This window comes from Macaca mulatta, chromosome 1 (assembly GCF_049350105.2).
Source record: "Macaca mulatta isolate MMU2019108-1 chromosome 1, T2T-MMU8v2.0, whole genome shotgun sequence".
In the NCBI taxonomy this organism is placed as follows: domain Eukaryota; kingdom Metazoa; phylum Chordata; class Mammalia; order Primates; family Cercopithecidae; genus Macaca; species Macaca mulatta.
This window is the reverse complement of record NC_133406.1, coordinates 76,665,079-76,671,696: the sequence shown is the minus strand read 5'-3', so window position 1 is coordinate 76,671,696 and position 6,618 is coordinate 76,665,079. Positions and strand designations below refer to the sequence as shown.

Genomic DNA, 6,618 nt, shown 5'->3' with positions numbered 1-6,618 from the left:
CAGCTAGTGTATGCATTTGACAGCTACCCAGTTAGCTCTGATGAGGTGTCTAGAATCCTACCGAAGATAGGGCACATTAGCATACTGCGTATTTTAAGCTGGAGGAAACTGAGAAAACTGCGGAAACAGAAAGTTACCTCTGACCTTCTCTCTTAAAGACCCTCCTGTGACAGGTGTCCTGCTCAATACACAGAGGGAAGGATTTACAAAGACTGGCCAAGAAGAATCTGGAGAAAGTCTTTTCTAAGTTCTCCCCAGTTTACTGATACTAGGTCATACCTCCTTTTTGTTAAATTATACCTTTACAGGACTATCTATTCTTCATCAAACCTAAGCATAAACATATAGTTTTCCCTGGGTCTTCATTTCTGAAAGCTGTCATGTCACGTAAAACTTATATTAAGCTTATATTAAATAAATCTGCCACACTTTTATCTTGTTAATCTATATTTTGTTGTAGAAGTCTCAGTCATGAACCTAATGGTGGGTAAGTAAAAAAGATATTATTTTCTTTCTTACAGCTAAAAGCAACTCAGAGTCACACTCTTTTCTGCCTAACTGCCCTCAACTAAAGAGAATGTGCTTGGCCCAGAAGGCTGCATTCCCCAGACTTTGGCCAATCTTTGACTGACATGGGGTGCAGAAGTCTAGCCCCTCTAACTCAAAGTATGACCAGCTCTGCGGTACAGCTTGTGCTCCAGAGCTCCTAGGGGGTCAGACTGTAGCAAGTCACCACTTGAAACTAGGTGTTTGGCTTCTCTCCCCTTCCATTTCTTTTTCCCTTACCCTCCTTCTCTTGAGACCACTCCCCTAATAAATCACATAAACAGAACGTCTGTCTTAGGCTTTGCTTCCGGGGAGCTCTACCCAAGACAATAGTTGAATCCAATCCCAAAGTATCAGTTGAATTCAAATGAACCTTTAGTCTTGATGTTCTCATTTTCAGATAATGGAAAATCTTTATTCATTCAAATATTCAAGTGGGAAAACATGAGTCATTCTGGATTCTTACAACTCATATCCAGTTACCAAATTCTGTTCATTTCCCCTCAAAAAATACTTCAGACATCCACACATCTCCATACTGTGCTCTTAGTTCAAGCCTCCATAATCTCTCATCTCTGAAATAGACTTTGTGCCTCCAGATATGTTCTCTATACTACAATCATAGTAGCAATTCAGATTTTAGTGCATGCTTATTAAAATCCTTCAGAGACTCAGTATTGTCTATAGCAGTGGTTCTCAGTGGAGTTTATTCAAAGCTTCACGAAGTGAGATATAGTCAAAGCAGATATGAAAATCCAGGTGTCTTCCAGTAAGCAGATATCTTAGAGACATTTGTAACAATGCAAAATAATAACACTCCTTCCTAAACTTTTCTTGTTTTGGAGGACATACAGTTATTTTTCCGAGAAGTATTTTATCTCTGTTTGTATATAATTTATTATTTTAAAAATAAGTTAATAAATGTTTCTTTAAAATGCATATTTCTCAGGTTTAAATTATAGCATTATGAAATAATAGTTGTGACTCATATAAACAAAAGCTCTTTAGGGTTCTTAATACTTTTTAAGTTTGTAAAGAGATTTTGAGATGGAAATGTTTGTGAACCACTGGCTTACACAATTAAGTAAAAAATACCTAGAATGTCATCCAAGATTAGCCAGGACTTCAATCTTGCCATTATCTTCATCCTCCTCTCTTGCCACTTTCTGCCTTTACTCTATATTTTGGTGTAATAGATGCTTTGGTAGCTGCAAACCCTGTGCCCCACACCCCTTAAGCCTGAGCATTCATTCTCTCAGCTGCTTGGAGTACTGGCTTCTGGTAAATCTCAGATGAATTCCTTTCTGGGAATCCCTCAGTCATAGCATGCAGTCTCAACCAGGGTTTACCCTCCCTGGCTTAGGACAGCCTGAATTCACTTACTTGTCAAGGCAAGAATACAAAGGCCTGGATCATTTGCATCAATTTGGGATGCTGACTCTGTAGGACCATTCCAGCTGCAGAGAGCCCCTTAAGCTTGGCCAAGGCCTCTGCTGCAACTGTGTCTCACTTTTCCCTCATTCAATCCTAAATCCTTGCTGTCTCACAGGTGATTTTCCCAGAGCTCCACTCAATAAACCTCTGCCTCAGAGGTGAACCCCTGCCTCAGTCTGTTACCCAGGGAATCATCCCATAAACTTCTGGTGACTCTGAACTGTTTATAAATCCCTGGACATTCCATTCTCTTTCATTCCTCCTCATGTTGTTTCCTTTACCTGACTACATCCTTTAACCTAGATATCTAGATAAGATCTACATAACCTAGATCTCAATACTCAGCTCAAATACTGTCTCTTCCAGAAGGTCTTTCAGGAGGGCTGCATGCCCCTAATTTTTTCCTCTGCAGCAATTTGTTCCTCACTCTGTCAAAGACATATCATATTACATTGAAGTAATCTGTCTCCTCAACTAGCCTGGATGTCATAATGTCCAGGGCTTGTGCCTGATTCATTGTATGTCATTCATATGGCCTTCCTTGGAGAAGACACTCAGTAATCCTATATTAACCTCATTTTTGAGGCTTGAAAAGTGGAGTACAGCTTCTGCATTTCTATACAACATTGAGGTCAGTAAAGAAGCGTTGGGTGGCCTTTCAGTTGCTGTTGGTTATGAAAATATTCTGCATTTAGAAGACATTTAACCTGGTCTGTGCCAGAAGATAAAATTTCTCTGAATCATAAGTCAGGGTTCTTGAGAACTATAAGAAACTATTGAGCCAGATTTATTGAGCACCGGGGCAAAACTTGGGAATACGAAGAGAACCTACTGGTGTGAGAAACCAGCTGAAGAAGAGGATTTGCATTTTGTAGCAATATGGTTATCCTACAGCAGCAAAATTTAATGGGTGTTTCAAGAGTCTCAGAAACCTTTCTGTAAGGGATCCCTAAATTATCAGGAAGTGCTCCTGGGAGACCTCAAAGTTTCCATATGATGGTATGTGTCGGCCAACGATGTGTTCATGGCCAATATCTTAACTACATCTTTTTGAGAGACCCTGAGCCACATCCAACCAGCTAAGCAACTCCTGAATTCCAAAGTTTTAAGGCAGTTTTTGTTACACAGCAATAGATAACTAACACATGTATTTAGTAAAATAAGTGAAATCTATTTCCATCATGTGCTTTAAGATTCAACCAAAAATATGGATTGTCTAATATAACATCACATCTTTTGTGAAGTGTTTCAAAATAAATTATCTTATTCACATTGTATAACTTTATTATGGGTGTATAATTAACCTGATTTTTACATAGTAGAAAGCTAGGTCTCAAAGAGGTAAGGTGAGTTAACCATGGTTTCACATCTAGAAAGTGAAGAAGTCAGAACTCACGCCCAGTTCTCACTGACCAGAAATCCCATTTTCTTCTTGCTGCAGTTTTAAAGGATAGGTGAAAGCAGAAGAGCCATAGCAGAAGGCTCTAGGCGCTCAGTTACTGCTAGATCTTTACCATCCTGCGTGGTACACTCATTATGTTAAACCTTGATTGAAAATATGACATCACTGAATAATTTATATTTCTTTATGTTTGATCTAATTTTTCCAGAATTCCTTTTTTTTTTTTTCCCCGAGACGGAGTCTTCTTCTGTCACCCAGATTGGAGAGCAGTGGTGTGATCTCAGCTCCCTGCAACCTCCACTTCCTGGGTTCAAGCAATTCTCCTATCTCAGCCTCCTGAGCAGCTAGGATTACAGGCACCTGCCACTGCACCGGGCTAATTTTTTTTGTATTTTTAGTAGAGACAAGATTTCACCACGTTGGCCAGGCTGGTCTCGATCTTCTGACCTCGTGATGCGCCTGCCTTGGCCTCCCAAAGTACTGGAATTACAGACGTGAGCCAACGCACCCAGCCCAGAATTCTTGTTTAGACAAAATATCAAGTGAAAAATCCACATATTGATTCTGGCTATTGTGAAGAAATAGGCTTTGTGAAAGTCAGTTTGAAAACTATGATTATGTTTTTTATCTGGGTATTCAGACAGAAGAATAATGAAGATTATACTTCTTTTTATACTTCTCTCTACAGAATCACAGAACAACAAATAAAATGCCAAATTAAGGCATAAGCCATATTTCATGTTTATCCCTGTATCCCGAATACCGAATTCCATGTCTGGTCTATGTTAGATAATTAATAAGTAAATGTTGATTATTATAAGATGTGATAGACAGGCAGCTTTATAAAACAAATAGAATTTTGCCTTCCAGCCAACGTTGGTTAAAGATATATATACAGCTGTATAGAAAGAAATGCGTGCATCTGACACAAAATAATTCAAACATGAACACATTTCTTGATGGAGATTATTCAAGTTTTATACAATAGTACTAGTGAATGGTGTCTGAACCTCATTATATTTAGTTATATTAACGAAAAAGCTGTTACATTAAAGAAAATAGTGAGATATCACTCTTTCATTTTATCCAAGGAATATGTGGCATTTTTCATGCCTCATATTGGACGAAATTACTTGCTTTCCACATTTATTCACTATTAGTATTTTGCCATTTGGGGTAACATTATCGTTTTGATGAAGATAAGTATTTCATGTAGGAACATTTAAACAAGTTGAATTGCAGTCCACTTAAATATTATACTTGTTTGCTTCATGAATACTTAATAATTACTTCATTATAAAAAGCAAGCCCCAGTGTCTTTTACTAAGTTAAGGTAGAGAAGCTAGCAGAGTTTAGATTGTATGCTTAAGGGTTATAATCATTCTGATTGTTCTTTCACTCTTTTCCACTATAGTCTATCACCTGTCAAATTCTATTTGGAATACAGGGACTTTTTGTTGTTGTTGAGAAGAAAGAAAAAACAGAATTGTTTAGCTTAATATTCTACTTCCAGTGACTCAAATTGGTATCACCGTATTTGACAATGATGACATGATTTCTGTTCTCTTTGAGGAATTTCAGCTCACACAATTTGACATTGCAGAACCAGGCCCTACCAAAAGGATCCCATTCACTGAAAAATAAGGCAGCAGGAAATTTCAACAAAACAACCAGTGTTGTATGCTTAAAGAAATGTATAGAAAGACAGTAAGATAGTTCTGTGCTAACAGTTGCTTAATTTCTGGTCTTTCAGGGAAAAAAAAAATGACAAATAGTTTTTCCATGTAGTTAGAGGGTCTGAAGAGGTCACTTTGCTTAATTTAGGCCACTTAGTCTTCTTCGATACTGAAGATGAAAACTCGGAGCCACACTGCCTTAGTTAAAATTCTGGTTCTAACTAGTGTGTGATATTCAGCAAGTTGCCTAACTTATCTGTGCCCTTGTCCTTAACAGTAAGATGAGGTTAATAATAGTATTTATTTCAGTAAAAGTATAATGAGGATTAAATAAACCAATGCTTACTAAGTGCTTATAATAGAGCCTGACACATAGTAAGTGCTCTGCCAAATTTAGCTCCCATTCATTTATTCAACAGTAATTTTATTATCATTTTTCTTGTATAATTCTACCACAGTGTCTGTAACTCATGGAACTAACAGCAATAACTCTTTCACAGAAGGTATTTTCTCACATTGAATATGGTCACACCAAGGCTTCAGATTGCCATATGGGTTACCATCTAAAAAAGAAATTTATAATACATTCTCATAGAATTTCTCAAGAGGTCACGGAGAAAATTCCTCTCAAGTCCATATGATTGATAAAAACATATTTCTTTTCTTCTCTGCAGCCTCTTTTACTTATGGCTAGATTCCCACTAACAAATATTAGATAAGAAACACTATCTGAATCACAAGAACAGAGAGGTTAAGAAAAGTAGTTTTGTTCACTCCTTCCATGTGGTGAAACATCTACTAATGCAATACTCCAGTCCTCTCTCTATCCTTACTCACTTGAAAATGCAGTGGTTTGATTTGTAAAGGTAAATAAACAGATGTATTATTTTGCATGTGTCTACATTACACTTGATATTTGAAATCTGCTGTCAACTCTTTGCCTCAGTAGTCTGCCAGTTGTACTTAGTAAGTGGGTAGCAGAGAGTCCAAGTCAAAGGATCTACAAGATTCTTTCATTTCATTTCAAAGATGGAAAATGACAGACACTAAAGCTCACAGAAGGCAAGTAATTCTCTCAAGACTAAAGAACATATATATTAATAATGCATTAAAATAATATTCCTTGCATTTTGGTTATAAGTATACTCTCCGAATTGACTGTTTTAGTTTTTTATGCAGGAAGCACACTTAACCATTTATTCAACTTATTCCCCATAAGCATCTGTTTTTACATCTGCAAAGCAGGGGTGTTCATGGAAAATAGTAAATGAAAAGACAATAATCTGTGTGAAGTGCTTAGTAGTTTGTACTACATAGCAAATCCTTGATTAATGGTTGTCACTATCATTATCAGAAATATCATGGTCATTATTAGCACGACAGAGGCAATACCACGTGCAAAGGAATATACCAAAAAACACAGAACTTCTGGAGACCGGAAAATTGTTGGTTGGTGATATGGTTTGGCTGTGTCCCCACCCAAATCTCACCTTGAACTGTAATAATCCCCACGTGTCAAGGGTGGGGCTAGGTGGAGATAATTGAATCATTGGGGGCGAT

The 6,618-nt window shown here is 37.4% G+C and overlaps 1 long non-coding RNA gene across 1 annotated transcript; it reads left to right on the top strand.

The window, feature by feature from the left end:
* The first annotated feature begins 250 nt into the window (after positions 1 to 250).
* On the top strand, positions 251 to 5,991 carry LOC114680573 (uncharacterized). Its single transcript, XR_003732773.2, has 5 exons — positions 251 to 272; positions 461 to 487; positions 2,566 to 2,611; positions 3,422 to 3,505; positions 5,733 to 5,991. It is a non-coding gene; the product is annotated as an uncharacterized LOC114680573 (long non-coding RNA).
* The last annotated feature ends 627 nt before the right edge of the window (positions 5,992 to 6,618 follow it).